This window comes from Mandrillus leucophaeus, unplaced genomic scaffold (assembly GCF_000951045.1).
Source record: "Mandrillus leucophaeus isolate KB7577 unplaced genomic scaffold, Mleu.le_1.0 Scaffold33, whole genome shotgun sequence".
NCBI classification, from domain to species: Eukaryota; Metazoa; Chordata; class Mammalia; order Primates; family Cercopithecidae; genus Mandrillus; species Mandrillus leucophaeus.
Window position 1 is genome coordinate 5,316,904 of NW_012103476.1, and position 9,830 is coordinate 5,326,733.

The window sequence follows — 9,830 nt, forward strand, 5'->3', positions numbered from 1 at the left end:
CTCACTATTGCGCTCCAGCCTGGGCAGAAAAGAGTGAAACTCTGTCTCAAAAATAATAATAATAATAAGGTTGTCATTTTATCCATTTCTAATACACACAAGTAAATAAAGAATAGAAATTTAGCATTGTTTTCCTAAAATCAGAAGATATTCAGTAGCCCCTGACCCCTACCCCAACCCACAAATGGTTAGTAAAGATCAATTACACTTCAGGCCCACTGGTAAATGTTAATCTGGCTGTGTCCTGAAGTAGAAAAGATTGAGACTAATTGAGAGTCTGATGGGACTCCTGGATAAGGAATTCTTTAGAAGATTTCTACTAACTCAAGTGTCCTTGGAGACATACTTGGGTTAGTAGAAAGTGGATTGTTGGTAGTGGAGCCTGTCTCTGAGGGCTCTGGGACACAGTGCCTGAGAACTTAGGAGAAGCCCACAAAGCAGCACTGTGCAGTGGCAAAAGATGCCACAGCAATGAGGACTTCCCCATGATGCCATGACAGGTACAGGTGATAGGAACAGGAGGCAGAGAAATTCTAGGCAGAAAAGGGCAAGTCCCCATAAAACCTCACCCTCAAGCCTGAAACCACAGCCCGAAATGAGAACTTACATCCCTATTTTCCCGCCTGAATGTCGCCTTTTTCTAAACCAACCATGGCCCACCCTGTCCCCGCTCTTGTGCCGATAAAAACCCGAGACTCAGCCAGTAGAGAGAGAGAAGCAGCTGGGTGTTGGAGACTATGACTGGACATCAGAGAGAAGTGGCTTGACTTCAGAAAGACAGCTTGATGGTGTAACCCCAGAGAAGAATCCAGCCAGAGATGGCCGGACTTCAGGGGAAGATAAGCTTCCCACCCCATCTTCTTTTCAGCTCCCTTTTGATTAAGAGCCACTTTCATCGGCCATAACATTCCCTGCATTTACCATCCTTCGATTTGTTCATGTGACCTCATTTCTCCTGGACACTGGACAAGAGCTCGGGAGTCACGAGTGCAGATACAAAGGACTGTGGCACTGGCCCTTTGCCCTCACTGGCGGAAGGCAACTGCCTTATGCAAAAAGGCAGAGACCCACTGAGCAGTTAGCATTCAAGCTGTCCACAGACAGCAGAGCTAAAAGAGCACTGTAACACTCTCTCTGGGGCTTCACGGGTCATGGGCACTGCCCCAGATGCTGCTGCGGGACCTGCATGGAGTTTGCTCCTGCCACTCCCAAAAGCTCTCGCCCTGGCTCTCGTACCTGCTCACCTGCACACTCCCTCCCACGGGGGTGGAATACAGCAGGTCTGAGTGAGTAGAGTTTGCCCTTGCGGGTGCTGAAGTGGCTGCCGGCTGGTTCCATCACCCATGCACTCAGTTCCCACCTCGTTCACTTATGTGTTCCCTCCAATGAGGAATTGAGAGCTGCGGGCTGAGTGGCCGAGGCACCCCTGTCATGAGTCCCGTGAAGGGGTCAGGGAAATATCCTGTTTCTCAGACCCCAATACAGACCTTCCTGTGACCGTGGGAGCCTCAGCTCCCAGCTGTTGAGGTTTAAACACAAAACAGAATTAATCACTAAGATCCTACTTTTTGGCAAACTCATTGAGTTCTATGATTGGGACTAAAATATTTTTGTATTACTATTGAAATTTGCTAACAGTTGCTAAACACAACATCCTTGACATATGGCTAAACATATTTAAAATTTATTAACTTTTCATGCGATAAATTAGTTATATTTTATATGTAAAATATGAAAATGTTCCTCATGTGAGCTTGCTAATTAAAAATATTTCAATGTTATAAAATAAACTGTGTAAAGAGAAAAATAGTCAAAGATTTTACTATTAAAGAAATGTAGTGGCCGGGCATGGTGGCTCATGCCTGTAATCTCAGTACTTTGGGAGGCCGAGGTAGGTGGATCACCTGAGGTTAGGAGTTTGACACCAGACTGGTCAACATGGTGAAATCCCGTCTCTACTAAAAATACAAAAATTAGCCAGGCATAGTGGAGGGTGCTTGTAATCCCAGCTACCTGAGAGGCTGAGGCAGGAGAATCACTTGAACCTGGGAGGCGGAGGTTGCAGTGAACTGAGATCACACCATTCCACTCCAGCCTGGACAAGGCTGGACTCCGTCTCAAAAAAAAAAGGAGAAAAAAAGAAAGAAATTTAGTTAGGAGGATGAATGTCTGTGCTCCCTGGCCAGAAAAATCAAATATATACTTTGTATAGATCTCGAGTGGTAAGGGATAAGAGATCTTCAGGGGCATCTAGTCCAGTTTCCATCTGATGTTGAATCATCTAACAATCTGCCAGACATGTGCTCACCCAGGCTGTGCCTGAAAACTTTCAGTGATGCAGACAATATTATGCCTTACGGTTCTGCCTCTCTAGAGGCAGTCAGAGGTATCCATGGACAGCTGTGAGTGGTGGAAAATTTCTCTTTACATAAGCTAAAATTGTGTTCCCTGGAGTTTCAACATTTTCATGCCAGCTTGAAGCATCAGGGCTATAAGGAGCAAATCAAAGGCCTCTTGCACATGAAAGCGCTTGGTCTGTTTAAGGAGAACTCTCATATTCCCCTGGAGTTTTCTCTTCTAGAGATTCAATATCCACAATTTCTTTAAGGACGCTTCATCTGTCATGTTGTCAATTCCCTTCATAATTTAAGTCTCCTCAGCTCTGAATGTCTTCCACTTTGTCAATATCTTTCTGAAAGCCTGGTGACTTGAACTGAACAAACAGATTCAGCCAAATGACAGGCAGCACACTGTCACTTTCTTTGTCCTGGGCTTCTATTGCTTTTCTTATTTTATATGTCCATCAGTGTAACCGAGTTCAAAATGACTTCTTTGGCAGTGTGACTTATGATGATTCACGTTATTAACATGAATCGCTGTGGCCTTGCACTGGGTTTGTCATCCATACATTGTCAGGATACTTTTTAACCAATACTGCTACTCCTCCCTCTATTCGTGTTAAATCCTTGTTTTTCATCTGAGAACCTCACATTAAATTCAGCTAACTTTTATCATATTAAATTGTCAGGATATTTTTCAACCAATACTGCTACTCTTCCCTCTTATTTGTGTTAAATCCTTATTTTTCATCTGAGAACGTCACATTAAATTCAGCTAACTTTTATCATATCATCTTAAATTCACCTCTCTGGCTTGCCGAGAAAACCATTGTGTCCTGGCCCTGGTCATTTACTAGCTCTCCCAGATTTCAGAAATACTCTGCATTGTTAGATTCTAGAGTGCATGATTCTTTGCTCTCAAGTGTCAACCACACAACTTAGCCAAACACAAAATCACAATTATTATCTAAGGATTTTTTTTTCAAATTGCCTCAGAAAAACCTGATTATCTCAGTTATCTTGCATTCATCTTCTCCACACTTTTATTGTTAAAACCTAGCCAATTAAAATTTGTCTGTTGGACTAGAAGCTTCATGCTGTTCTGTGTTTGGGTTTCCGTTGTGTATCCAGGATCCGACAAAGTGAGCACATGATGAATATTTATTTAACACATGCTTTATTGATGTTATTTGCACCCTATGCTGGCATATGCTGCACTGCTATGAAAAGGCTGTACATAAATAATTTTTGGTGGTTAGATACTCTTAGTGGAGTTACCTTATAAAAATATTTGAGTCGATAAGATAAACAAATAAAAACATTCATAAGGTAACTCTTCTTAAAATGTTACAGAAAATAGTTACTTAAAACAATCTACCATTTAAATACAAAAAGCCCACACATGTTTGGCACATAATAAAGATACAGCTGGATTTTCAGGAAGTTGTTTTGTAACATCTCTGAAAATAGTTCAATTATGATGTTACCTTGTATCAAAGCAGGAAAGGAGAGAACAACTTCAAGCCAATTAAATGGGTATTACAAGCAGCTGTTCCAGAAAAGGCTGCTGGCATTAGGAAAGCCTACTGCTATACAGAAAATTCTTTCTTTCCCTTTTTTGCCTCCCTGAAACATCCAACATATAAGGATTCACACCTTCATATGTGGCCTATCTAAGACATAAAATCTTTTAAAAGTGTTTTCTGTACACTGTCCAAAACTCTACTTTATGAGCCAGAATTTCATGCAAAATGGTGTTTATTTTGGTCACCGCTCTCCTAGGTCATTTGAAAACCAGAAAATAATGAGGTTTGAGAAAAAAATTCTTGATAAATAAACACTGCATGGAATAGCATTTTAAAGATCTGGGACTTGAATACAGGCTTATCTTTAATTTTAACTAGATTTCTCCATCAGTATCAGCATATGCATGTAAAGAGATATTTGAGGATTTTTCAAAAAACTATTAAGATTCAATATCCTCTTGCTAATCAAATACATATATTAAGAATATCATTAAGAATAAGCTTGCAAGTTGATGCTGTTTTCGAATACTAATCACAGTCTTCACAGTACCTGACAGGTGCCATTATGTGAAAATCATGAAATCAGAGAAGCCATATTCATTTTCCCTTGAATGTCACTTAATACTGCAATGACTACATCTTTGACTTAACTATCGCTATTGTGAGCCAATATTTGTGGTTAAATTCCTTCTTTTACATTGAGGGGAATACTCTAATTTACTTTCTGGAGAATAAACAAAAGGAATGGATCCTTCTGATCATAACCTATTGCCTTGCCAATGGTGGTCACTTAAAAGTAGTCGTCTATCTACAATTCCAGGTACAGGTTCAGGTCTGTGAGAATGTTCATCAGCTTTCATCTCAATGACATTGCTGGCTCTGTGTCACACTAAGGGAGCTTGGGAAACGTGCATGAGCAGGGATATCAAGACTCCACTCTTTGTTCATGGACTGTAGGGAAGTATTTGCACAAAAAATATGATTATTGTAAATATGCTTCAAAAAATATTAACATTTACACTTCACTAAGTTCAGCTTGTTTTAATAAACTGTGATCTAATAGAGTAATATGTTTGCCAAGCACTGAATATTGGAAATATCTTCTTAAAAATGATAATTCATACTAGTTCTACTCATTCAAGTACTTGTTTGTGTGACTCAAAGTATCATAGATCATAACTACAGAGAGACTTTAAATATCATTAACTTCATTTTCTTCATTTTATAAAGAACTGAAGCCAAGCAAGACTTGTTAGGGAGTAATGTAACCCAAGACTGTGCATCAGTATCCAGACTTCTGCACTTTTTTTTTGTTTTTTGAGACGGAGTCTCGCTCTGTTGCCCAGGCTGGAGTGCAGTGGCGTGATCTCAACTCACTGCAAGCTCTGCCTCCTGGGTTCACGCCATTCTCCTGCCTCAGCTTCCCGAGTAGCTGGGACTACAGGCGCCCGCTACCAGGCCTGGCTAATTTTTTGTATTTTTAGTAGAGACAGGGTTTCACCATGTTAGCCAGGATGGTCTCCATCTCCTGACCTCATGATCTGCCCACCTTGGCCTCCCAAAGTGCTGGGATTACAGGCGTGAGCCACCGCACCCAGCCACATTTGCACTTTTGTATGTTAACTACTTCGGCAAGCTATGAAAGATTGAATTATATTCAGGTTTAAGTTAAAGACGAAAATAATGTTACTGAAACACCAGGAGTTTTGTCTAGGTCCTGCTGCTTACCACACAGGATGCCAGTCATAGAGACAAAAAGCACTGAAGGGAAGAGGCTATAATCCCGGGCTGCAGCTGAAGAGATGGGAGATCAGTCTCAAATCCATCTCCCTGACTGACTAAAATTAGGAATTTATATGGAAGGGAAGAAATGTAACCATGTATGGGAAAACAGGAATTAGGGAAGAATAAAGAAGAGGAATTGGTCAATATGTGGTCAGTTAGGTGATCATGATGGGTGAGAGGTCTGGTATCTCCTTGTCCAGATGTGGTGATCTGGTGAGTTTCAGCTCCTCGATTCTATGTTAAGCTCTGATGGTTGGTTTCCTGAGAAAGGAACTCAGATAAAACAAATGTAGCTTTCTCAAGTTTCAAGACTGAGAGGAACAGTTTCTGTGTTTATTTAAAGGAAACCACAAACACTGGTTCTATGGGACAGCTTGGGAGGTTTCAATAACATCTGATAAACCCTGAGCCATGTCCTCAAATGTGTTTTGTTCTACCCACGTAGATTTTCTCTGCACAGTCAATTTCTTGGCCAGTTAATCTGTTTTCTGCCATGTCTGAATGAACCTTTTATTGTCTGTTCCAGGAATGGACTTGAGCCCACTAAATATTTTTTCTTAGCTAGTTGCCACAGTGTTAAGTTTTATGAGTAGGGGATGCTGAAAATACTTTGCAGAAAGAAAGATCTTTCCTTCTTGGTCTAAGGTGCTTCTCGTGGCAGTATCTCACAGTACATAAGGTATCCCTAGTGTCCAGCTCTGCAGTGCAGACACTGCTCTAGTACTGAGTCATGCTGCACACACAACTTCTCCAGCAAATGGCTCCGGCAATGGACAGAAGCCAGCAGCCCAAAGCCTATAGATTAGCCAAAAGCATCCACAGGTTGTTTTGTAGAGGAGTTACTCCAGTGAGTCACCTTCGAGTGAATGGCTTACTTGACACTCTAAAGGGCAGTTTCTGGCAAGTTCTACTTGTGTGGTGCCTCAACTGCTTCTCTGCCATTCAACAACTGTGCCCTCCCTAACAAGGTCTGACTTTGTTAGGAGGGATCTTGATAGGGAGGGTCTGTCTAACAAGGAGAGAATGGGGAACTGACTCTAGTGCCTTATCTATGCCCTAAGGGTAGTGATTGCCCATTACAGTTTCTATCCTACATTTTTAGAGTTCTTTTTACTTTTTACCAGCCAATTCCTCATTAATCCAATCTCCTAGTATAGTTAACATCCTTTTTCTTCGCTGTTCAAATTGCTCTGCAGTTTCTGTCTTCTCATTGCACCCTTACTGATACACTTCTCTTTTCCTGGAACTTTTTACTCTTCCCATATTTTCTTCATTATTTTATACTCATCTTCCTGCATCCAGCTCAAATGTCACATTCTCAAGAAAACCTTTTGACATTCACCCTGAGATGAATTTGGATTTTTTTCTTCATTGACCTTATTGTTCCATATACTTTTTTTCATAACCTTTACCACAGTTTTAATGTTATATATTTCTGTGACTATTTGATTACTCTGCTATTCGTCTCAAATTTCTATGAGGGAGGAAGCAGCAGTATTTGTCTTTTTTTGTCAATGTATATTTAAATCCCTGTACCAGATCTGGCACACTGAGGTACCTGTAAATATTACTGGAAGAATGAATGAACACCTTTAATAAAGCTTTAGGTTGACTCTCAAAATTTGGAAAACTTCTAGAGAAACAGTAGTTTCTGAACTCCTTTTGGAAAATCAGAAAACCCCTGAAGATTTAATGACAAAGAATTTAAAAATATCAGGTTGGTGCAAAACCTAATGAAACTACTTTACTTTCAATTGCAAAAACCACAATTACTTTTGCACCAATCTAATAAATAAATCTAAATATTGCTTATGGTAATTAAAATTAAAATTGTCTCTACAGAGTGACCAATGAGGTAGTATTCTGCCTCTGTGACCTATTCTGGTCTTGCTAAAACTTCCACATCATTTCTGGATTCCAAAATCTCTCTTGATTATTTTTTCATTTACACATGGTTTGAACTTTTTCCTCATACTACTGCCAACTACTAAAATAATATACAAGCTCCTCAGTATTCTAAAACATACTTCAGCCTGAAAGTACATTTAATGATTTTTTTTATTTGATTAGTGAGATGATAATGAATAGTCACATAATCTGTTCCTGATTTTTGTAAGCCCGGTGCTGACTATATATTATCCCATCCTAGTTTTGCCTGATTTTTATTCTTGCTTTTTATTGCTGGTTCTCTTCCACTCCATGTCTTTACAAGGTTTCCAGTTTGTTTACCAGCCATTTTTCTTGACTCTTCTGAGATTTATTTATAAAAATTTCCTAAGGTTTTTCTTATCTCAACTATTATTTTCTTATCTCAACTTTTCTATAACTTTCAAGAAATATGTACCTAATGCCCACTGATTTTTTTGTTATTTCTTTTCTATTAATGAATTTCCAAAGATTCTTAATTTGATTATTTAATTTACATATTTTCTTATTTCCACTATAATTCAAATATGATCTAAACATTTTTTTTTTTTTTGAGATGGAGTCTCGCTCTGTCCTAAACATTTTTTAAATCTATAAAGACACATTTTGTAGTAAAGATTCCAATATCCTAATGCAGGGAGTAGTCCCAGAGTTACATTATGGATAACTTCATATATCCTGTGGGTGCTTAAAACACTCATTCTCATCATATGGAAATGTCAATAGTCGTGTGAAAATCATCTGTTGTTTTCTCCTTGCTTCATGGGCAAAACATTCATCATTCTCATTTCAAGTTAAGGTAAAATATCAAAGCAAATATTTATTTTGCTAAGTCACAAAGAGTCTCCAGGTCATAGTTCTTGGTGAAAACTAAAAAAAAAATGTGCCCAAACTTCACCATGCTATTATTGTTCTGCCTTCCTTAGACTGAGCTTATCTTGTAAAATACAAAATGTTTCCCAGTAACCACCAAGTCTAGCTCCTGAATATCTTCTCTTACTCTGATAACTGCCTTTTGTAAATATTCATCTTTTAATTACTTTACCTATCAATCCCTCATTTGTTTTTCTGAAGTCAATATTGACTATCTGTTTATCTTCATTTGTACCATTTCAATTTAATGAATCAACCTACTGATATTTCTTTTTCAAAGTTACAATAATGATTATATTTTATCTCTCAAAATGTTCTATTTTTTATTCTATCCTTTCTTCTTTTAATTTGAAACTTCACATGAGGGTGAGTTTTAAAGGAATAATATCTATTCCATAAGAGGAAATCTTTTAATGGTCAGTCTACCTCTAAGATAAATGCTTTCTAGAAATAGTAATCCTGACTTTTAAATATATACTAGATATAGTCTTATTTTGTGCGACTATGAAAAGATAGATTGATAGATGGGTGGGTAGACGGATAGATAAATAGAGATAAATAACACAGTAAGCAAGGTGGTTTAGAGAGCGAACACTTATTTCTCACAGTTCTGGAGGTTGGTAAGTCCAAGATCAAGGCACTAGCAGATTCAGTATCTGGTGAGGGTTCTCTTTCTAGTTTGCAGGAAAGTACTGTCTAGATCTTTTCAGTGTATTCTTACTGAATAAAAGAGAGAAAGATCATTCTCTTTCTCTTTCTATAAGGACGCTAATAAGGGGACTTCACCCTTACAACCTAATTAACTCGCAAAGGTTTCACTTCCCCGTACCATCACATTGGTAAGAGAGCTTCAACATGTGAATGTGGGAGGATGGAAGTATTCAATTCACAGCACAAAGGAATCCTGAGTTAGTTATTGTATCTACTAATCAACTACACATTGATACAGCAAAAGGACTAGAAGGCTAGTCTAGGCAAGCAATTCTTGGACAAATGGGATTTAGTATTAACAAATATGTTTTCCACATAAATTGTGTGCAAAAATTATGAGCACCCTGTGAATTATTATAGGAGATCTATAGTGTAGTAGTTGACAGTAAGGCTAAGGAGTGAGGCCAATGTGTATTATTAATAATTTGGGTGTACTTTTCTTTAATGTATGGAAGCATAAAAATTATTAAAGCAAAGACTGAAAACTCATCTGACGGTCTTTCATCCAGCTTTGCCTAGGTTTTTCAAGAAAATATGGATTTGAATAATCTAAAACAATGTGTTTTTATACTTTTCTCCTCAGCAAATTGAAAAATAACTCTAAATAGATTCTGACTCATTGTTTTTAAGAACATTCCACCCTCTATATAAAGGTATCTTGTGAAAAAAA